Source organism: Pogoniulus pusillus, chromosome 8, assembly GCF_015220805.1.
Source record: "Pogoniulus pusillus isolate bPogPus1 chromosome 8, bPogPus1.pri, whole genome shotgun sequence".
Taxonomy (NCBI): Eukaryota; Metazoa; Chordata; class Aves; order Piciformes; family Lybiidae; genus Pogoniulus; species Pogoniulus pusillus.
Genome location: NC_087271.1, coordinates 32,661,129 through 32,685,502, shown reverse-complemented (window position 1 = coordinate 32,685,502; position 24,374 = coordinate 32,661,129). Strand labels below are relative to the sequence as shown.

The following is a 24,374-nucleotide window of genomic DNA, read 5'->3' as shown; positions in this document are numbered from 1 at the left end:
TGCAGTGCCCCCCCCAGAGCCAGCACAACTCTTTGCTGAGAGCTCATCTGTGAGGTTTTGCCCAATATTTTCACTAGAATCTGTCACTGTTACATTTTAATCTGATGCCAGGAAGAACAAGTAATATGAAGCAGGCTCAGGAATAATTGCCTACCTGTTCTGCATTGGCATGCAGGGTAATAATGATGGCAAGATCATGTGAAACAGAACACATCTGAGGTTTCATCTTCATGTCCTTACACTAGTCTTTCAGAATTCATATTCTTTCCTTAACATAAGAGCAAATACAGTGTTTTGGGCTTGAAACGTGTCCCTGCTGAGTAACAGCCTATTTTAGAACCGTCGTTTCCCCTCTGGGAGATGAAAAGGTCTCTGTAACATGCACAGGTTTGTTTGAAGCATGACCTAATGCAGCTCTGCCCACCTGAGTGGCAAAAGTGTATTGAGGGGCACAAGGAGTTCCCCAAGACACAAATGGCATGAAACAGCAACTAGTGAAATTTATAGTCACGTAAGCTATCAGAGGCGTTGTAGCTTTAAATACTTTGTTTTGTTGTGTGAAGAACGATCAAGAAGAATTCCTGCAAGTTTCAAGAGCTGCCTGGTAAAGGTGAGGATTCAGTGCTTGAGTGCATAGAAAGATGGGATGCTATGTCACTCTGCTGCTCCAGTACTGCAAAAGAAATGAGCTACCTCCCTCTAACAGGTACTCTAAAGCAGGACAGAGCAATTTGGAATTTGAAGGCTGTTTGGGGAATTTGACACTAGCAATTTGGCTGGATCCTGTGGGTTCAAGTACCATCACTGTCCCTATATTAAAACAACACAATTTATCGGCTTTAGTTGTGAAATAAGGTTGGGTTAGTATTTCACCAGAAGCATAGAGAGGTCTGTGGGAAAAAGTAGCAAAATTGTGTCTGCAGTAGGGCCCCTGTCCAGGCACTGAACAGCTCCAAACCATATTACTTCACTTATTAATAATTGGTGATATTTTCAGATACAACAGAGAGATGCAAGGTAAGCAGGATGACAAGTTTTTATTTATTTCTATCCCTCTCTTCCCCTCTTCCCTCCCCCCCCTTCTTTTCCTTCTTTCTCCTTTGTCCCTTTCCTTCTCTCTTCACCTCAGTCTTTTGCTGGGCCACCAGCAGTGTGCTTTGGAAGACTCCTCAACTTCTGTGGTGGCTGTGGGCAGCCTGTATTAACCAGCATGCTGGCATGTGGTCTGGGGAATGGAGCACTGAGTGTGTGCAGCAAAGTTTTGCTTCTTCCATGGAGATTAAGCTCCTTACGGTACAGTATTCTAAAACATGCTTAACCTCTCCAGTCTTGGGTGCTGTATCTCAACCCTACTGCAAAACATAGACACCATGATTAGCACTTGCAGTGCACTGTTGACATTTTTCCCTGGGCCAGCCCAACAAGAGTAACTAGATACAGTATCTAACACAAAGTCACTTTTTTTTTCCCAGCAGAGGGTACACTGCAAAAATGAAAGCAACATCTACTGCAGCAGCACTTAGTCAGTTTTGGCTCTTACATAGAGCTTTATGTCTGCGATGTAACTCAGCTGGCTTCTCCAGGCATCTTGTTAATTGTGTTCTGCCTGACTGCTGACAGAGTCTGGTCTGCTGGGATTGGTGCTGGGGCTAAAGCTCTGTGGTGGGCTGCACAAGAAAGTTTTTACACTGCCTGCACAGACTGGGGAAAGATCCTGTATCACATCCTGCAGTAACATTTCTGTTAGGAGATGCAGCTTGCTTGGAAACACTTACTCATCACAAGATGATCTCGTGGTTGAAAGGCTGGCTAGTAGCTGATCTCACCATAGCTTCAAGCCCCTGTTCTGCTTCACAGCAAAGCTCAGGCTGGGTAAAGGACTAGGCAAAGTGTTACAGACCAGACATAACTCTCAGCAGTGGTAGAATTGTGCTATTATAAACCCTACACCAGTAAACCAAAAAAAAAAGTGGAAAAATACATCTACATAGGAAAGAGTTCTCTACTGCACTGCAGCAAGCCATGCTGTGACACTGCTAATTACAGCAATGCATTGAAAATGTGAGTGTGTGTAGCAAACATTCCTACTTGGTTTTTGCTACCATTTCTTGCTTACTTTCATGCATTGCAAACTGGAATTTGGAAATAACTTGGCAGAGTGAAGAGGATATAAAAATGATAATTTTTCATGTAATAGAGATCACATAGAGATTTCCTTTGTAGTTCACAGCATTTCCATTCCAAGATGCTTAAAGAATTAAAGCATACAAATAGAGAAGATCTGCAAAGTGTTGTCAGGTATTATTTATGCATTATTATTTTTGTTGGAAAAGACATGTAAATATAAAGAATTAGAAAATGGAGATACTAAAATAAATTATAATGGAACCTACAATAAATCTAACATGAGAATAAAAGTATAATGAGAACACATTTTCTCCAGCATAAATACAAATCCTGTCTGCATGCTAAAACCCTATTAATTGGATACTTACTACAGGAATAAATCTTTAAATGTGTTAAAAAAAAAATCTTTCTGCTCTGTGATGAAATATAAATACCACCAGATTTATTAAAGAAAAAATTCTACTAAACGACAACTTCTCTTACATACTAATTTATGCTTATGCTACATCTAAAGAAACCCTGATGTGAATGCCAGCTAAATGAAGGAAGCTGTAAAAGGACAAGATTTACTGTGCATCATGAGAAGTTGCTTCTACCAGGCATGGTAGGTTTCAATGAAGTTTTATGTTCTAAAATAGAGGAAAGGTGATAGTCTCTTAAGAGACATAATACTTATCCCACGAGTGATATAATAGTTCATAATTCACCAGAGAACAAGGCTCAAGTGAGTCATATATATTTTATGGCACAGTTGGGATTAATACCATACTTCAGAGAGGCATGAGTAACTTATTCTATGTATATGAAGAGATGGTTTAAAATTTGCCTTCTTCCTGCACCCTCATCTCCTTACCCTTTGGCATCAACCTACAAGAGAGGGACTTGAAAAAAAAATAAGAGAAGGCATCAAGTGAAATACAGATAAGATCTTGCCAGGAGCTGCCTCGGTGCTGGCACGGCAATTGAAAGTGCTCATTTTCTATCAAAAGCTGCCCAGAGCCCCGAAGGAAGAGCTTAGTCCTGAGTGATACACAGTAGGGGTTTTTTATTGGCTGAACTTGGTATTTTGGTGGGAATTCAGGAGCTACTGACTTTGGTTTATGCTTGCAGCCATCGTGGTGGAATTCAGTTGACACAGCTTCTGCAATGCTGCTGCGTTGCGACCATCCTTAGCAGGATGTGTTAGTTGCAATGGAATGTGGAGAAAGAAGAACTTAGTGAGTGTTTGCCTTGCTCTTGCCAGTCACAAAACATGGCACTTTGGAGTACCTGCTCCTTTTCTAGAGCCCATCAGGGGATTGCCTAAAGATAATACATGTGGCATTAAAGTCTTATCTCAGGGAAATCCCATGTTTAATTCAGGTGAAGGCTTTGGATGGTTTCCTGAAATGTGGCATAGAGCAGAAATTTAGGATGTGAACTTGTTCTCTTTGTAAGAAAAATTGTCCCCTACTCTGTATCTAAAGAGTGAAGACAGCCTCATTCACCTCATCAGTATAATCACGGGGGAAAAGAAAAGCCTCTCAAGGTCTAGAGGTGCTGTGTGCCAGTTCAGGGAATTTCTTTGCACAGTCTGGGGAATGCTGTTGGAAGCCCTGATATTACTGAGAACTAAGATGCCTGTTCCCCTGGGAGCTCCTAGAATTTTCAACAAGACCTAGCTTAAGTGTCTTCTTTTCCAAGGATCTTTGTTGCAAGGTCAGTGATCTCATTCATCATCTGTTGAGAAAAATCAGTCTGGGGCAGGGAATTTATAGGAAACCCTTTTTTAAAAACTACCTGCTGATAAAGAGATGCTTTTGAGGCAGAGGGAAAAAACAGGGTGGAGACCTTAAGTGTTTGGAAAAAAGAGTGTTATCTAGGGCAGCTTTGCAGAGATGCATAGGAAGAGGGGTTTGCTCTTGGGAGCCTCCTATCACCAAGGATCCCTGCTCTAGCTGAGAGATCAAGCAGGGCTTGAAAAGAGTGGTCTGCACAGGGCCAAACAACTGAAGCAAGGGACCCCCACCACTTCCAGGGACTCATCATCCCTGTATAGAATGATGTGGTTCTCTACATTGGGCTTCATGTTTGGTTTTGGCTAAGTATGATTTTAAGTTACTGGTAACCTGTACTGATCAGTATCACCATCACGAGATGAAGTGTGCAAGCATGTCTGAGGCAGTCTGAGATCTCATGCCCTCCCCAGAACTGGTAGTGAGGTTGGCCCCAGCTGTAGGGAGGATAGGAAAGCAGCAGCACCTCTGACACATGGCAAAGCTGGCTGAGGGGTATCTAAGCATTCTCTTTCTTTCCTTTTTCTTTTTGTTTCTTTTAATATTTTTTTCCCCATCTCCCACTTTTCATGTAATAAAGGGCTTGAAATCGAGCTCGGGCTCCCCAGGACTGCATTTTTAGATTCTTTTGTTTTGTAGAGGCTGTAGCACAAGGTGTAATACCTGAACAGAAGGTATTGCTTGCCTCATTACAAAGACTTCAGTGAAGAGCAGCTCCTGTGTGCCACCACCTTTGGGGAGGGACATCATCTCCCAAATAGTCAGGCTCACCTGTGGCACTGTGGCCTTTTCCTTGCTCTTGAGTTGGGCAGCTTGTATGAATGCATAGATTGGAAAGACCCATAGTTAAACCTCCTTTTTTTTTATGGAGGCTCAAAAAATCTCACTGTGTCTTTTATTGTTCTCAGCTTTAGATAAAACAACTGAATCGACCATATAAGTATTGGCATCTTTCAGGCATTTCTTTCTTTGCTAACTCTCCTGGCAAAAGTGTAGGGAGTTTGTGAGCTTTTAAAAATTAGCCTGGAGGGGCTGATTCACTAGAACCCGAATCTCTGGTGAAAAGCTCACTGTATCTCTTAAAAGGAAAGTAAAAAAATACTTCCTTCGTGATCCTGCACACAGATAATGGTAAACAGTATTTCGAAGGGCCACCTTTGTTTGAACCAGTGGCATTGGAGAGGTATCTTTTGTCATAAACAACTACTGTATGTATAATAATGATATGCCTAAACGACACATAACCACCATTTCCTGAGTCCTCTTTGCAGAAAGCATTTTATACCACATGGTTGTTTGATTGTGCACATTACTTGTGATTGTTACAAACTCTTGCCAATGAATGACAAATTTACATACACATCATGTCAGCCGGCAATATTTTGCAGCCTTAATTGCTTTAGCTTCAGGCATTCTGTGTCAAAATAGAGTGTTTTACGTCCTGCAAGTTGCTCTGTTTCTTTGCAACAGTTAAATTATTCTGTAATTTGCCTGTTTTCCTTCTAATGCATTGTCCATTAAGCAATTTAATAATTTATGGTATAAAATGCATGATGCAACCTTAAACGGCATTTAAAACTATCTTTGAGGTATTCCAGTTGTTATGGTGGAAAGGATGGAAATCTTAAAATGCATTTGTTTGAAACATGTTTTTTTTCTAGTAGTTTTTTTGCCTGCCACAAGGACAACTTTATCTGCATTTATCTGGCTGAGTTTGGCTGGTGAAGTCCAAGGCTGTGTGATTCCTGAGCAGAGGAGCTGGCACGGTGAGGAGGCACAAAGGGACAAGATGTCGACAGATCTGCCAAGGCAGGAGCCAACTTTGGAGCCTGCGTTGTAAATGCTTCTATGCACTCACCATCCCTTACTTCTGTGGATACCCTTTAACTGTGGAACAGCCTTTTTGACAGCGGTGTGTGAGTAAAATCTATAGGACTGGGCTTTCTTGTGCTTCAGAGGGCCTTTCACATTTGCCATTGAGCTTCCAGTGAGAAGAAAAATAACTGGGAACTGTAATTAAACCTGGTATGACAAAGCACCCTCTGTCTATGCACTTCTACCCTTTCACCCCTCTGATCTGCACTGTGTTTATTATGCAGTCTACAAGGGGTTTATGCTAGAATAAAAATTAGTTTCCAAACTGTATGGACAAGCAAAAATAATACAAATGCAGAGCATTTTGCATTTGTAGATGCAGAATGCTAGACAAAAGTCTTGTCTAGAGGTGGTTGTTCTGCTTGGTTCCTGGAAGTCCAACTATGTGCTTTGTTTAGTTCCTTCTATAAAAGCTCTCAGGATTGCTAGTTCTGAGTAGTTGACATATTTCATCACTTGTGTTAGGGATGGAGGAAATGGGTATATAACTAGAAAAGCTTGTCAACAGAAGGAGGTTTAGCTAAACACCTAAGATATCTTCTTTCCAAAAAGGGAAGTCACAGAGAAGGGCGTTCAGTTCCTAGGCACAGAGGAAAGCTAGTTGGGACTTAACATATTTGCATATTCAGTGAGTGGTGCAGATACATCTCCTTCTCTTGAGTTGAGGAACAGTGATTATCTCCTTTACCATGCACTTTAAAACCACTCTTGACAAAGTTTTTTAGCTACCTGAAAGTTCTGGCAGAGTTCCTTGCCATGCTGCTGCAAATACAGCTTGAGAGCCTCAGTAGTTAGAAGGTTTTGATACAGCCACACTTGTGCTGATGGTTACTGGAAGCATGACTCTGTTTCTTCTGCTGTTTTCTCCTGTAAGGCTTTTTGTCCCAGGATCCTTCTCTCCTGATACATCACTTTCCTTAAGCAACACCAAACATCTTTTAATCAAACGGATATGGGACACAGAATAGACACACACATAGAAGGACTGCTTGACTGTGAATTGTGTGCACTCAAATTCAGTGAGATGATGTCAGTGGAAGCAGCTAGGGAGGGATCCTCCTCTTCAGTCTGAAGGAGAGGACAGCACCCAGATGGTTTCTCATCCATGACCCGAGGGGTGGCTGCATTTAATACATGTGTTCAAAAGCAAAGACGGATGGAGATGTGAGGAAGCAGAGTCACTGCCTTCCATTAGCTGCTGCACTTCTGTGTCCTGCCTCCCTCCCTGCCCTAGCAGTTATTGTCGTGTTGGGAAGCAGATTCACCCCCCGTGAGAAATCACGAGTGTTGATTGTCAGAAAATGATCAACAAGTAAAGAAACATGGCCTGCTGTGTGCAGGCTTGTGGGGTTTTTCTGAATTATCTTAGAACTCAGGGCTGAAAGACCTTGTAAACAGGAGCCCAGACCTGCTCCATGGCAAGCATTTGAGATGCCTGGTTTGTCTCCATGTCCCTGGAGGTCTTCAAGAAAAGATTCGATGAGGCACTTAGTGCCATGGTCTAGTTGACTGGATAGGGCTGGGGGATAGGTTGGACTGGATGATCTTGGAGGGCTCTTTCAACCTGGTTGATTCTATGATTCTACCTTTACCTAGCCATTGTGAACTATTTTTCATGGATTTGTGTTCTACTCATGCTGTTTCAGTCAGAGATTGCTTGAATTGACTTCCCCTGGTTTCTATGAGCTGTAATGTTGAAAGGGTGTCCCTGAGCAAGAGATAATGGTGACTGGCTGGCTGGTATTTTCTCCTTTCAGACCACACCTCTCCTGAGGACCTCAATCTCTGTGCCCTGACTGACATTTCTGCTTCTGCCTGTTCCATTCCTGTAAGAACTAGAGCCTGATTTGCTAGTTTATTTAACTTACAAACTCCCCCAAGGCTAGGAAACTGTGGAACCACATAGGTATAAGCTTGGCTTAACAAATTCCTAATGAGAAATCCCTGATGGGAGGCACTTCCAAGGAAACACTTTGCACAATTAGGGCTGCACACTCCATTTGCTAAGGGAGTGGAAGGAGAAATTTGCTGATTTGCCAATAAGCCTCTCGATTCCTGTTTTCACATTTAGGTTTCTGTCTTTCCCACCCCTGAAGTTCCCAATTTGGCTTGAATACATTTTGAATTATAACAAATATCCTGATACTTGCACCCCATGAACGAGGGCAGAAGGCAGGGGGCAACTCCTGGCTATGCTCATGTACCGAATTTAATTTTTCATTGATAATTAGACTCTCAAAGCCACCTGATATTTTTGACCAGCGGGAAACAAAGGCCCACTGATTGACTCCAGGGATAGATGCAAGCAGCCCCCACTGTGCTTGTGCAGCAGCTTCACAAAGACTCAAAACAAGAGCTGTGGCAAATTGGCTCATCCTGCAAGTTTCGACTGGCCCATTGTGTACAAGTAGTAAATCGGGAGCTGATATTTCTGAGAATTATTTATTAGCAAAGCACAATGTCTCACTTCCCTCATAGTTATCCTTTGCAAACAGCTTTTTACCAGTTTGGATGAGCAATCTACAGCACTTCATTATTTTTCTTTTATTCAGGTAATTATTAAAAGGCAGCCGAGATCTGTTCAGACTGGCAGTGGACTGCATCTGTACCCAGCTGGGCTAATACCTTAACAGTTAGGCATCAGGGGTTTAATTGTATAAAAAGATAATAGGATGCATTTGCAGGAATTTATTGCAATGCAAAACAACAAAATATTATTATTTTGAGATTCAGTTCTGGTGCTTTCTTTTTTTTTGGTTGTTGTTAAAATTCTAAATAAAGGTGTCATGGTGACAGCTTCTAGTGGAGTGACCAGTTGTAAAGCATTTAGGACAAAAAAGGTGTGAAAATACTAGGCTGAGACCAGTTAGCAGAAATCAGAGTTACACATGCTGAAACCTGCAGTGTTAAACCATATCTGAGTAAGTCGTGGAAAAGGACTGAGAACTCTTGTTGTTTGATTTATTTTCTTTCCTTTTTAAAGTAAAGCCAGCAGGATGATGGAAGGTAAAACTGCTGGCTGTTTCATTAGCTATATTTTCTCCAGAAGCACTTTTCCTAGGTAAGTAAAAAAAAAAACCAACCCAGTACTGCCAGGGTCATATGAAACAGGAAAAACAAAAAAATGCTCCTTGCCCACAATGTGGCAATTCTCTGTGAAAAGTAGAAGTCTTATTAATGTTTCACACTAAAATTACCTAAACAGCACATAACATCTGTGTTGGTGAGACTGTGCTTTGCTGTGTGTTTGGTGAGAACACACTCATCCTGATGTATGTTCTGGACATGTCCATAGAAGTAAGGAGAACACTGGTAACTGAAGAACCCCTTAGAGAGCAGAGCCTCTTGCTTCCTTCAGGTGGATCTTAGCTGTGGAGCACTGAGGTACACGGAGGGATGGTCTCCTCCAGGTGAGAGTGATTGAATGAGCTTTTTCTTTCCTATTTGAGCTATGTGTGGGAGACAGGGCTCAATCAGGGAGTACAGGACCTGCCAATATTTGTGTTACTAATCCCAGGAGATAGGCAGCGATTAAACGTGCAGCCCAGACAGAGTGAGCTAATGTCCACCCAAGGATGTTGTCCCATCAGTGTGTGTGGAAGTCCAGCAGGCACAGAGCGTTCTCCAGAGTCATCTGAATGTAAAGGCTCCCCTCAAAGAAAATTAAGGCTGTAATCTAGTTCTTCTCACCTAAACATTCTAGCTAGCTTCAAACTAGCACAATTGGTCACTTTTCTGAGTGCTGTCCTGTGCTGTTTTCTGCTGATGTAAGAGGCAAAGCCAGGACACCCCTGCTGCTTGCACCATCTTGCTGCTCTTGAACCTCCATCCCAGAGCTCAGTGTGTACCTCCTACATTCAGTGTGTCAAAGAGACTTGGAGCTTTGGACTGACAGGTTTGCAGTTGAAAATTTGTAGGTCTTCATGAAGCACACCCCTAGACTGGAGTCCACAACTTCAGTTTGTAGAAATATTTATCTCATCCTTTAGGCTGCCTTATCAGCAACTGTTCATGTAGACTTTTTGCCTGCAGTTTTAGGAAAGGTCACTCCAAAGGTCACTTTGAAGCTGTTAAGAGGTACATACTGGCCCATAGCCGATCATGAGGCTGAGGTTACCAAACCACAGACTAGCTAATAGCTTGTGGACTTCAGGGTGATGGGAGCAAATGCTCTCCACAGGTGTACTGCCGTTCTGAACCAGAAGGTAGGTTTAAGCTGTTCTTATGGGGCCTCATGCAGTGTTCACGATGAGATTGCTGTGGGACACATGATGGTGAGACCACACAGGTACATCACTTCTGCTGTCCCACAGCAGCATTGTTTTATTCTTTCAGCCTTGAACAAAGCAACACAATTACAGAAACTAAAGCTGCTCGCTTTGATGATGAGAAATTCTTTTGCAGCCTTGATTTTGAATATATTTGAACATGTTGTCTATGAGATGTAGACAGAAATGAGCTATGCATTTAACTGGAGCAGCTGTGAATTCTGTTGGTGTCACTCAAGTAAAATGAAGTATGGCAAGCTATAGATTCATCTATTTAATAGTGAAAAAGAAGAACCCCACCCTGACAGAGTTTTCCCAATCCTGTAATTTGATTGCACTGAGGTTAAGCCAGACCCTGGGCAAGATGAGGCATTCTTAACCCCTGAAAGGGCTCCGCTCTCTGCCAAGGGAAGTCATCCTGCAGTGCATGGGAAGACTGGTCTGTCTTTCCCTGGCAGATCCCACATGGCTGGCTTTGTCACACAGCCCTCCCTGTGACATCCCATCAGTGCTTACATCCTGCAGGCAGTACTCAGGAAACCTACATGCAGCAAAGCTTTTCTGCAACTGTGGGGCCTGCTGAGCCCTTAGATACTTGGTCTTGTACTCACAATGTGTGTTTTTAATACAGACAGGCAGAGGCTGAGGGAGCTGGGGTTGTTTAGCCTGGAGAAGAGGAGGCTCAGGGGTGATGCTGTCTACAACTACATGAAGGGAGATTGTAGCCAGGTAGGGGTTGGTCTCTTCTCCCAGGCAACCAGCAACAGAACAAGGGGACACAGCCTCATGTTGTGAGGGGGTAGGTCTAGGCTGGATGTTAGGAGGAAGTTGTTGCCAGAGAGAGTGATTGGCATTGGAATGGGCTGCCCAGGGAGGTGGTGGAGTTGCTGTCCCTGGGGGGTGTTCAAGAAAAGACTAGATTAGGCCTTGAGTGCCATGGTCTAGTTGATTGGCTAGGGCTGGGTGCTAGGCTGGACTGGATGATGCTGGAGGTCTTTTCCAACCCGTTTGATTCTATGATTATCAATTTGTTTGCTCTATAAAAATAATGGCCAAATTATTCCCGCAAGATGGATATGGCCCCACAGCTGATTTGGACCTGGATGCAGTCTGTGCTGGATGTTGGTGTAGTTCTTTTCCACCACAAGGAAATGTGGATCCATAAATTTTCTTCCTAGACTGGCCTGTATCTCTAGTAAAGAGAGGAATTACATCTATCCAGGGTTTAAGACCAGTTCAGAGTAACCATGCAAGAGATCAATTCTTTGAGGACAACTAATGGCAAAATATACAGTGCACATGAGTCATGACTGTGTCATTTACTGAATATATTCAACCTTCTCAAAGTGGAAAACTGCCCTGATTAGACAGTGTAAAGAAATAGCACAAAAATTGAAGGACAGTTGTGGTCCAGTTGTCAGAGAGACTCAAAATTAATGTTGAACACGTGAATTGGAGAGAGGTGAAATATCTCAGACACATAATCTGCTCATTAAGAATGCCACTTCCCGACGGCTGAACCCAAAACCTTCAAATAATTTCAGATGGGCAAAAGCCAACAAAATAAAATAAAACAGCTCTGGGATTATTTTTAAAGTTTTAAGTCCTGATTTTCAAAATCTAAAGGTCATGTTTTGACATAAAAGATGACTAAACACAATCAAATCACTCATAAGCACAAAACGTTATCCCTTTCTTCTTGTTGTGAAACCCAAATACCTTTTCACTTGTCAGCTCAAAATGCAAGGTTATTTTCCAGTTTAGCCACTGAACTGAGGATTCAATTATTTGCATACCTCTGGTAGTAAGACGTTCTAATATTTATCTTCTTCCTGCTGCCGCTGCTGGTGACAAGAGTTATCTGCTGCTCTGGTAGGGAAAGAGAATTAAAACCAATCTGAACATGCAGGTCCATTGTATCTGTTTCATAATAATTATGCAGGGTGTGAAACAATGTAGATTTTCATCTAACGCAAAGCCTGCTACCTGGAAACACACAATTAACATAATACCTCGCTGCTTAGGCATACACCGAGACTGTGATTATGCAGAGCTTTTGGAGAACTTTATATACAAAATTATTCTCAAGAAGAGGAATGGGAGGAAAAAAAAAAAAACAACCAACCAACCAACAAACCCCAACCAAACCTGAAGTAAAAAGCTAAGCCAGCACATTATCTAATTCTCAATGTAAAATAATGCAGAAGTGCGGAAGATGAACATCTGATTTGTCACATCTGATACGCTAATGTTTTATCCAAAAGGAAGAACACATTGTAACATGCTCATTCATCTGCATAAACACCACCTGGCCCTTTACAGGCACCTACTCAAGTAACAAAAGTTAATGGCAGCCCATTTGTAGCCATTTCACTGGTAGAGACTGGGAAGGGTTGTGTTTGTTTGTGTGGGGGTGGGTTTTTTTTCCTCCCCTTCTTTTTAAAGTAGCATATTTACAGGAGTGTCTGTTGAGTGCTTCACTTTCAGCGCTTGCTTCTCATTCTCAGTCACTGTGAACTAAAACAGTTTAAAGGAAATGCTAGAAAATAGGATTTGAAGCCTATACTGAGAGTGTTCACACACACACAGATGTGTATATATATATGCACACACACAACACACATCTGAACATACAGTTTTTAAACCTCGTGGAGATGCACAGGAGGGCTGTGCTGCTAATCTATATCTACCCAAAAGTGCTGCTGCTCTGGTTATGATCTAAATAGCAGCCAGATATGGTTTCTAATGTATGACTGGGAATGAAACAGATTCGTTGCTTGTTGTTTTTTTTAAGTGGAGCATCGTGGTGGCATGCTTCAGTAAACATGCCTTTGTGCTACATTACACATATGTGTATATCATCACTCTGCTTTCAGACTAAAATAAAACCTGGGCACCCAATTCACTAAAATGATGCATACCAGCTCTGCTGCCTTCACAGCAAATTTAGGCAGGAAGGTGTGAAAGCCAAAATAAATAGGTAAACGACGCAGCTATGAACAGTGGTGGGTTTGTTTTCCTTCCTTCCTTCCTTCCTTCCTTCCTTCCTTCCTTCCTTCCTTCCTTCCTTCCTTCCTTCCTTCCTTCCTTCCTTCCTTCCTTCCTTCCTTCCCTTCCTTCCCTTCCTTCCCTTCCTTCCCTTCCTTCCCTTCCTTCCCTTCCTTCCCTTCCTTCCCTTCCTTCCCTTCCTCCCTTCTTATTTTTTTCACACTTGTGAAATGCCTAGGTCTGTCTGAGATGCAGTGGCAGCAGGATTAGAAGTCCTGCAGGAGGTGTGGATCAGGATGTGGGCTATCTCTGCTCAGGGTGGAGTGGGATTGGGACAGATGATGTCCATCAGCACTTAGAATCATAGAATCAATCAGGGTTGGAAGAGACCATAAGGATCATCTAGTTCCAACCCCCCTGCCATGCCCAGGGACACCCTACCCTAGAGCAGGCTGCCCACAGCCTCATCCAGCCTGGCCTTAAACACCTCCAGGCATGGGGCCTCAACCACCTCCCTGGGCAACCCACTCCAGCCTCTCATCACTCTCATGCTGAACAACTTCCTCCTCAAGTTCAGTCTGAATCTCCCCACCTCCAGCTTTGCTCCATTCCCCCCATGTCCTGCCACTCCCTGAGAGCCTAAAAAGTCCCCCCCACATCTTTTTTGTAGGCCCCCTTCAGATACTGGAAGGCCACAAGAAGGTCACCTGGGAGCCTCCTCTTCTGCAGACTGAACAGCCCAAATTCTTTCAGTCTGTCCTCACAGGAGAGGTGCTCCAGCCCTCTGAGCATCCTCATGGCCCTTCTCTGGACATGCTTCAGCATCTCCACATCCTTTTTGTAATGGAGGCTCCAGAACTGGATGGTAGCACTCCAGGTGGTGTCTCAGCAGAGTGCAGTAGAGGGGGAGAATCATCTCCCTCGACCTGCTGGTCACACATCTCCTGATGCAGGCCAGCATCTGGTTGTTGAGCTTCTTGTCCATCAGCACCCCCAAGTCCCCCTCCTCAGAGCTGCTCTCCAGCCAGTCACTGCCCAGCCTGTGTCTGTGCTTGGTATTGCCTCAACCCAGACACAGGACCTTGACTTTCTAGCCTGAAATTTCATCTGACTCTGTGCACAGCCTGCCCCTGGGTCTCCTGGCTGAAGAAGCTTCTTCCTCAGCTGCAGGGTGTTGGTGGAGCTCTTGGACAATGGTAGCTGTTTCTGGGCATGTGGCATAGTGACTCAGTGCGGGTGCTGACTACATCTGCTGGCCACCCAAACTAGTCTATGGTGGGCAATTTGGCCTGAGATGGCAGCTCTAAGGGGAAGAAGGTTGGAGGTCCTTGCATCCACCAACTCATTCCTGACCAGAGACTTCAGGTGTCTTAAGAAAGACCCTGGCTGGTGTTCTTGTGTGGGTCTGCATGCACATGTGATTTGCCTCAGGTGCTAAGTTGGAGGCTTTGGAGAAGATTGGGAAAGAGACTTGGAGTGTTGGATCTCCACACCCCTCACTGAGAGGGCAAATATACTGTGAAGAGTAGGACCTGTAAACCAAGGGAAGCTCACATCAGGGGCCTGGAGGCATCAACAGGCTTTCATGTCCCTGACCAGCCCAGCTAGAGTTTACCACCCATAGGCTGCCACTGGCCCAGTAGCCCCATTTCAGCTCTCCTCAGAGGAAAGCTGCAATGTAGAGCTCCCCACTCACAACCCATTGACTCACAGCTGTGCTGATGGTGCAGAAGGGCTGATGTGAAACTTCAAGGGTTAAACAATAAGGTTGTCCCAGGGTGAGCCAGGTGGGAGCTGTTAGCAATTAAAGAAGACAAATAGGCTTGATGAGCACTCCATCTTAAATGCTCCTGAATCAACCTGACTCTTTCCTTTACCATCTCAGGGATCATGATGCCTGTAATGGGTGCAGGATGGGAATGTGCTCGTACATTTCATCTTTGAGGTATGATCATACAGTCTCCCTCCATGGATAACCCTAGAGAGCTGTGAAAAACTGGTAGCTTTTGAGAGACTTTGGGTAGGCTTTCCAAGCTAATGAGTCTCTGGCACCTTCCTTGTGTTTGTGGGAGAAGCCTTCTAATGCTCCCTTGGTTGAGCTCAGCATTAACAATGATTTTTTATTTTGTGCTGGTACTGCCCCCAGCAGTACTTTTAAAGAGTCCTTTTTTGTTGGTATATGTGTACTTAAAAAGACTCCATAAGGGTGTAGGTTTTCCATGTTGCTATGGTATCTACTCATAGCAAGAGGTAGGAGGAAAGAAGAAAGGAGGGAAGATGAGGGTGGGGGGGGGTGGGGTGTGTTCAAACTGGATACTGGGGGCCTCGACTCCACTTGCCACAAAACTGACAGGTATAATTATTCTCCCTTTCCTCATATAAGAAAGTGCAATTCTCTCTCACCCCTCCTCTTGCTCTCCCTCTTTTTCTGATCCTCTCAGAGATACCTATCTTTACTCAGTCACCATTGCTGTAGGCTTCTTTAAGTTGCAAGTGGATAAATCATCCCAATAATGTGAGGCCCCTTTGTCAGAGGAGATCATAGAATCATAGAATCAACCAGGTTGGAAGAGACCTCCAAGATAATCCAGTCCAACCTAGCACCCAGCCCCATCCAGTCAACCAGACCATGGCAGCAAGTGCCTCAGCCAGGCTTTTCTTGAAGACCCCCAGGGACAGTGCCTCCACCACCTCCCTGGGCAGCCCATTCCAATGCCAATCACTCTCTCTGTGAACTTCCTCCTAACATCCAGCCTAGATCTACCCTGGCACAACTTGAGACTGTGTCCCCTTGTTCTGTTGCTGGTTACCTGGCAGAAGAGGCCACCCCCCACCTGCCTACAGCCTCTCTTCAGGTAGTTGTAGCCAGCAATGAGGTCACCCCTGAGCCTCCTCTTCTCCAGGCTAAACAGGCCCAGCTCCCTCAGCCTCTCCTCATAGGATTTGTGCTCCAGGCCCCTCACCAGCTTTGTTGCCCTTATCTGGACGTGTTCCAGCACCTCAACATCTCTCTTGAATTGAGTGGCCCAGAACTGGACACAGTACTCAAGGTGTGGCCTGAGCAGTGCTGAGCACAGGGGCAGAATAACCTCCCTTGTCCTACTGGCCACACTGTTCCTGATGCAGGCCAGGATGCCATTGGCTCTCTTGGCCACCTGGGCACACTGCTGCCTCATCTTCAGCTTACTATCTATCAGTACCCCCAGGTCCCTTTCCTCCTGGCTGCTCTCCAGCTGGGTGTTGCTTAATTAACAAAACACTGACTTGAAAAAGTGACTTTTGGCTTGTAGCAGAAATTCTGTTTCAGCAGCACCTGTTAGATAAGAATCCTAAGCATGTAAATCTGTTGTCCTGGGTTGACAGGAGTTTTTCCTCAGTGCTGCTCAGCATACAGAAGAAAAGGAGATCTGAGGAAGAGAGACCTCCCTTGTGTGACAGGAGCCTGCTAGTCACTTCCACCATTGGTCCTTGGCCATCTTCCAAGGCCAGAGATAAAGACTGAGTTACTACTCCTGACTCTTCCTCCTGCCCCCATGATGGCCTGGATTCATCCTCATCTTTGCCAGGTGAGCTGCTTTCCTTGTACATTTCTTTTTCCATACTGGCCCAGGCTGGTTCTCTGGTGCAGCTGCCATGTCCATGCCTGTTGGCCTGTCTGTAAGCCCAGAGACCTTCTCTTGCCCCTGAGCACTCATGAGAAGAGCTTAACAGGCCTGGGCCAGGCCCCAGCACGCTGCAGGGATTTGTCTCTTGGGAACTTCTGGGCTGACAACAGACTGTTCCCAAACATTTCACCAGCTTGTCAGGATTTTGCACTTGCTCAGGGGTGCAATTCCAAACCACAGGAGGTGGCACTTGCCCACTGTCTCCCACACACGCTGCCACTCATAATTATCCAGCCTCAGGGTGGATCTCCAGGTAGTATTCTTGGAGAGACCTGTGCTGCTCTGGACAAAATCTGGCCCACCAGTAACCAGCACAGCGATAGTGCAGCTCTAAGCCATTCCCATGAGGAGACATCACCACAGGGAGCACACACAGAACCCCAGAACATGGGCCCCAGCAGTGCCCAGAAAGCAAATGCATCAACAGAGCAAATATACCATAGGGGGGAAAAAGTATATAAAGCTCTCTCAAGAATCCTTAAGCCTGAATTGAATCCTCTTGTTAGCTCACTTCTCCTTATCTCAACCCTTTTGTCTCCTGCCAAAAGTAACTGTCTTCATTAAGAAAGCCTGCTTTTTGAGTTGCATGTTGGTCACAAAGTAGGGACTGCCCTGGGTTAACACAGCCCACTGTCATAAGAGCCCTCTCTTCTCACACAGACAGAAAGGAAAGTGACACACAAAAAAATCCCTTTGAGCTGTGATAAGGAGTAGAGATGAAGAGTTTCACTGGAAATGATACAATGCACCATTGCCTTAGCCCACTTGCAGAAGAGGGCCCCAAAATGCAGAAGCAGCAGCAGAAACTAGTGGTAAAATATCTCCCCCCACCTAGGTATGCAGAAGCCAGGCCAGTGGAAAAGACCAACACCCCAAACCCCAGACAGTGGAAGAAGCAGCTGCAATAGGAAAGCCTCACAGTTTACAAGCTAAACTTCAAGCCCCACGACTCTTTGCTCCAGCCAGAACTTTAATTTTGAAGCTGGCATGATGACAGCATGGTATTCATAGAATCATAGGATCAAACAGGTTGGAAGAGACCTCCAAGATCATCCAGGTCAACCTAGCACCCAGCCCTATCCAGTCAACTAGACCATGGCACTAAGTGCCTCATCCAGGCTTTTCTTCAACACCTCCAGGGATGGCTACTTCACCACCTCCCTGGGCAGCCCATTCCAATGCCAATCACTCCCTGTGAAGAACTTGCTCCTAAGATCCAGCCTATAGCTCCCCTGACACAACTTCAGCCTGTCCCTCCTTGTTCTGTTGCTGGTTGCCTGGCAGAAGAGACCAGCTCTACCTGTCCACAACCTCCCTTCAGGTAGTTATAGACAGCAGTATTGAATATCATTAGCAAATTCAACTCAATCTGTGCCTTCTATGCGTTCCTGTTCTATTTTCCCAAATAGAACTTAAGAATACTGTGACTGGAGAACTGCTTGATAAGGAGAGGCTGAGGGACCTGGGGCTGTTTAGTCTGGAGAAGAGAAGACTCAGAAGGGACTTAATAAATGTCTATATATATCTGAGGGCTTGGAGTCAGGAGAGGGGGGACAGGCTCTGCTCACTTGCTCCCTGGGATAGGACAAGGAACAATGGATGGAAGCTGCAGCTTCCTCTTATAGGTACCAACTCAACACAAGTGGGAACTTCTTAACTGGAAGAATCCCAGAGCACTGAAAGAGGCTCCCCAGAGAGGTTGTGGAGTTTCCTTTACTGGAGCCTTTCAAGGCCTGTCTGGGTGTGTTCCTCTGTGACCTGAGCTGGATTGTATGGTCCTGCTCTGGCAGGGGGGTTGGACTGGATGATCTCTTTGGGTCCTTTCCAGCCCCTGACATCCTATGATCCCTGTGTATGTCTCACTGGCAATTTTGACTTTAGCCTGCATCCTTGCTACTCTCAACCCTAGAGTGCCCAAAAGCATAGACAACATTTGAACTGATTTATTGAAATTGGTTTCACTTTTGCACTTTCTCTGGGTGTACACAGGCTCTTGGGCACATGTAGAAGTCCTGTGAGTAGCAAAGGGGACACTACCACCACTGTTCTCTCTGTATCTTGATCTAAAGAGAGGCTGTTGCTTAAAGTGCACACGTAAAGGGGCAGAAGCTGAATCCAGAGTACTTGGTAGCTACATGTATATTTGAAATAGAAATCTCCCTGTTAGCCCAGACTGCTGAAGAAAGGGGAATGTCAAGAGAATAATTATCTTTTTTGCCTGTGAGGGAAAACAGATCTGAGATCAATGGGAGTCCTCAAAGGGAAGTTGAGAGGGTCCCTTTAAAAGTAATCAATGCTCTTTTTTCCCCCCTTTCTTTTCCCAAGGGGAAAATATATTTTTTCATTTGTTTTCTCCTTTTTTTTCCACTCCAAAGAAATGCTGTTAGCTTTTTTTAAGGTTAATGATATATTCTATCAGTAATTACTATTCTTATTGTAATATAGTATCCACATCACTTTACAGAGGAGCTGCATAGCTTCTGCCCCAGAAAACCGAGTTGGCTCTTTGGAGGGAGGGAAGTAGAGAGGCTGTTGTGATGGCTAGGGAATGGCAGGGGCTTGTCCAGGTGGAGATGAATAGGAAGAGTGATTGTGTAAAGAGGATTATTTCTTCCTTTCAAGAAAGAAGGGAGACTCTGGCATTCCAGTAGCACCTTTGGAGTCTGGCAGACAGTTTCCCTTCAGGTAGAAAGCTGACCAAGCCCAGTAAAAAGTGGTAAGGAGGGGTCTCATCCAATATTTCTTCTACTGGCCTTGCCTCCATCAAGGTTTAAGGGCAAACACATTGCTAAGCATCAGATACTTGGGAATTTCAAAGCACATAAGGAGTAAAGTGTCCTCACACACCCACATGCCTTTTGAAATGTCCCTGCAGATTATGTGACTAAAAACACATGAGAATGAAATCTGCATTTCTGGACAGCCTCAATTAAAACCTGTGAGGCACAAGTCCTTCCTGGTAAGCATGGCACTGGTGACATGCTTTCCCTCTCTCTGCAGATCCCATGCCATATACCATCGAGACACCCTTCTTTCTCTCTTCCTATTATCCACATACAGCTCAGCAAGTCAGAATGGACGCTAAAACTGTTTCTCAGCTCTGTAGCTTTAGTTTTGCACTTGTGGATGCTGCTTGCACCCTCAGTAAGAGCGAATCTCTTGCAAAGCCCATCTCAGAAGGCAAGTCATGCAGAGTGCAGTGGCCTGAGCAGGGACCGGCTGACTGGCACAGCCGCAGTGGTGGCTGAATGAAATCTGAGCCTTACCTAGGAATAAGCAGCTTCATTTGTGCTCTTTCATGCATGCAGATATGGATGTGCACTTGCATGCTGAAGTTTAAAGAAAATCTAAGCTTACTACTCGTTGCTAATGAGTAGACTATGTCCAAAAAGTATCTAACTCTATTCTGCAGAAGTGTTGGCACAGTCAGCAGCTGAGCATGAAAAGTGATTGCTTTTTCAAAGCCCATAGTGCTTTTTACAGTTATCTGCTGCAAATATGAGCCTGGTTATTGCAATTATTTATCTCCCTTGCTCATCTGTAAAACTGAAACAATCCAATCTGTGGCATTAGATCAGAATCTAGCCCACTGATTCCCTCATTAGAATTTCTATGGAAAGCAATACAAAATATTATCCATGGGGGCAAACCCCATGGCTGAGCGCTTACCCTATCTTGTTCCTCAGAGGTGAAATAGAAGGAATTCGCAAGCAGCTCTACAGTCCTGTAGTGAAAACAGACTATTACGCACAGCCAGACTTATGCACTTCTCTTCTGAGTTTAAGTGGATTAAATGATGTGTTATTTACAAGGAAACAACGTTTTCAAAATAATCAGAACTTATGGAAAGCTCTTTCTTTGCAGCTCTCCGTACAAGCTTTCCATCAAGAAATGCTGATGGCTTGTTGTGTTTCAGCTGGTATAACTGCTGTCTTTTTGGAACAAAGGAGCAATTAGAAATCATTTGTTATAAAAGCCTCTTTCCTTCTGCTATAAGAGCCTTTGTCTTTTGCTGACCCTTTTGAGAGTTGCAGTTTTGCAAAAAAACCTTGAGAGAAAGAGGCTTTCTTGTCTTTAATCTAAGAGCAAAGTAAGAGCCTAAGTAACTGTCTATGGTCCCACTTTAATCAAGTTAATGCAGCCTGCTAGACTATAGGCTTTGCTCAGTACAAAGAGATACTCAGATGTAAGCTCATGAGTGGATACTTTCACAGGGCATTCGACTAAAAAACAGCTCTACGAGATAAGAGATCGGGTCCAAGAGGAGTCAATGACATGGCATACAGGAGACTGATAGGGACTGGGAAGGATGCTGGGGTGTTGTGGAGGAGAGGTGTAGTGGTAAAAGCCAGCTGGACTCTCTCTCTGGCATAATTTCCTTTATAAGGTGCTTGTGAAAAAGAAGTGCACCGTGATGGACCTTTGTTTAGTTCAAAGGTTTTTACCTCTTTATTCTAAAGCCCCATTGTGAATTCACAGGGCTTAAAATATGTATCACTGTCCCTTTCATTTTATCCTTCTGAAAGAAATCAAAGGCAAATAGGAAAAAAAAAAGTTTTGGTTGTTTTTATTTTATTTTTTTTCCCCCTCCAATGAGCCTAGTCTGTTTGAAACTGTTCTGTTTTTACATGTGATCTCCTCATATTGTGTGTTCAGGAAGATCTTCTTTGGATTTTGTGTGCAAGTTGGTTAGACCTCACACTTGAAGAAAATAGAAAGTGGTGGGGGGGGGAGGGGAAAAGAAATAAAGGAGTTCCAGGTAACTTCTAGGTAATCAGAGGGATCTTTCTACTCTGCTCTGCAAAGAGAAACTCTAAAATACATCTTAATTTTTCTTTTAAAAGAGAAATATTCCTCTCTCATTTTCTTTTTTCCCCCTTCCTTGTTATAAAATCAATTGACATTTCTTTAATTGCTACAACCCCTCAGCTTAATTTTTATCAGCTCTCATTGTATAAAACAACATAATTCAAACACAAATGTATTTTTTCTGCTTTCCAGATTCTTAGCCTAGGCAGAAGAAGCAACAAATAAGACTGAAAGCATAACAAAATACATAAGGGTTTCTTTATGCATCTTTTCACAAATAGTAGACTAATGCAGCTGCATTACTCCACATCATATGCAAAAGAATTTAGTCATGAATGTTACTAATTAATTAAGGATACCTATTTTTCTGCTGTGGGCAGTTTTCATTTAGGAGGAGGAGAGAATCGCCTTCTTTCTCCATTTTGCAGGGCACTTGGTTCTCTCTGCTGACATATGATATGCAGTTTAAATTCTGTCTTTTATCCACTCAATACATTTAAAGCATAATCTCAGTGATTGACAGTTTTCATGAAAAAAAATGAAATGATCTGATTTTGCTGTGAAGACAGAATAATCTGTTAACAGAACAAAAATATTGGTGACACCACGGTGTTTCCAAGGGAAATATTTTGTGCATCATCCTGGGATGTGAATCAAAACAATCATGACAAGTGAATGAAAAGAAGAAAATTAAGATATAGCTACAAACAAAAGCAGCATTAATAATTCAGGTAAATAAACTTCAGTATACAGGAAGGAAGCATGCTGTCAAGGTGATGGAGGATGTTTCCTCAAGTACAGCACATCTAGGCAGCAGAAAAATATATAGTGGTTTAATGTTTTGCATTTCCACAAGGGCTTTTTATACCCCTAATTTCACTCCCCTTGTTATGTTTTCACAGGCAGTACTGTTTAGTGTGATTTGTAAGCTAAACCCATTTAAATGAGTTTGTTTTTTAGTATGGGGAACTTTATTACAGAATGAAGGTATGGAGGATGGGTGTTACTCTTCCTCTTTGATATACTGCAATTTATTGATATTCAGCTTTAACTGGCATGCAACTAGCTCCACTCTTCTGAACCTGAGAGGGGCTTAGGCCCTCTATTGGGATCTTTAAATAACATTTTTAACATTTATGGCAATTTATTTTTAATTAGCCATGCAGTTGGGTACAAACACCACCCAGATGCAGACGGGCTTGCCAGTGGTGCTAGTGCAGTGTGGGACACTGTCCTAGTTTAGTCCTGGTGTTGTCTTGTATTGTCTGCCCCTGGGGGTACTTCTCTGCCTGTAGTGGAGACCCCCCACCACCTCCTGGAATTGCAGTCCTGATAGACAAACTGGAAAAAAAAAAAAAAAAACAGGACAGTGAAGCTGTGCTGCAAGGACAGGCATTTGGACACCCTGACAGCCAGACAGAGCTGCTCCTGCCCCAGAGAGGAGAGTAGAGACCATCCACCTTCATCCTCCTCCTGGGAACGGGGCTTTAGCTGGTGGGAGGTGCATCTAAGGGGGTACAGTATCACAGTATCATCAGGGTTGGAAGAGACCTCACAGATCATCAAGTCCAACCCTTTACCACAGAGCTCAAGGCTAGACCATGGCACCAAGTGCCACGTCCAATCCTGCCTTGAACAGCTCCAGGGATGGCGACTCCACCACCTCCCCGGGCAGCCCATTCCAGTGTCCAATGACTCTCGCAGTGAAGAGCTTTCTCCTCATGCAGAGGTCTTGCTTGTGTCGGTCATGAGCAACTTCCAGGTGTGGGAGAGAGACAACAAGGAGACATCAATGTAATTTTTATATTCCTGTCTGCCTTTCGGTCACAGCTTGTGTCAAGTCACCATAGCTCCATTGCTGTTCCCTCTTACAGCACATGTTCTTTGGTGTACTTAGTGTTTCCTCCTTGCATTGTCATTTAGGGCAGCAAATAGAAAAGGTTCAGGTTTCTCCAACATTTCAAATAACTGCATATATCTTATGAAATGCATTCAATATCACTACAGTAAGGAAAAGAAAGCCTACAAAACAAACCCACCAACTTCAGGAGAGAAACAATTTATACATGTGACTCTAGTGCAAACTCAACTGTTTCAGTGTTTATAAATATTCCTCTGTGGAGAGAAGCTTGTGTATTATAATAATTATGCATTAGTGCCTCATTAGTAGGGGGTAACATCCATGCTGGTTTGCTTTTCTCTAGTGTATTTTTGGTAAGTTAGCATTGAAAAAAAATAATCTTTTTTTAGCATAACCAGGAGATTGTGCATGCTGGTGTCTGCTTGTCTGGGTGTGAGCATCTCCTGCGTGCAGGGGAATGGCACTACACTTTGCTCACGGTCTGTCATGGAGGGAGCTGCTGGAGCTGGGTGGGGGGAATCTATGGGCCTATACCATTGTGCTAGTCTGAGCCTAGCTGGGATATTTTGGTGAGAAGAATTAGACTATAGGCTGTGAAAAGTAAACAGTGGTGATGTCTACTTCACTCATAGGCTTGCTGAGATGTATAAAAACAAGAACATAAACAAGGAAGTCTCTCTCTGGGACTTGGTCTGCACTCTTCTCTCCCTAACTTGCTGCCTGACTAATCCTTCTGCTTCCTAACCCTCCTGGCTGACCTTCCAAGCTCACCTTGATCATATGGCAAAGGCCATTGGAATGGGCTGCTCAGGGGGGTGGTGGAGTCACCGTCCCTGGAGGTGTTCAAGAAAAGACTGGATGAGGCATTTAGTACCATGGAGTAGATGACTGGATAGGGCTGGGTGATAGGTTGGACTGGATGATCCTGGAAGTCTCTTCCAACCTGGTTGATTCTATGCTTCTAAGGTGGAAGGGTGGTTAGGAGCTCCTCCTGGGGACTCAGGTT

General features: G+C 44.0%; 1 long non-coding RNA gene across 1 annotated transcript; it reads left to right on the top strand.

Annotated features, from left to right (window-relative positions):
• Nucleotides 1-1,147: 1,147 nt before the first annotated feature.
• On the top strand, nucleotides 1,148-7,137 carry LOC135177904 (uncharacterized). The gene is made up of 4 exons (XR_010303235.1): nucleotides 1,148-1,293; nucleotides 2,224-2,298; nucleotides 2,642-2,731; nucleotides 5,564-7,137. It is a non-coding gene; the product is annotated as an uncharacterized LOC135177904 (long non-coding RNA).
• The last annotated feature ends 17,237 nt before the right edge of the window (nucleotides 7,138-24,374 follow it).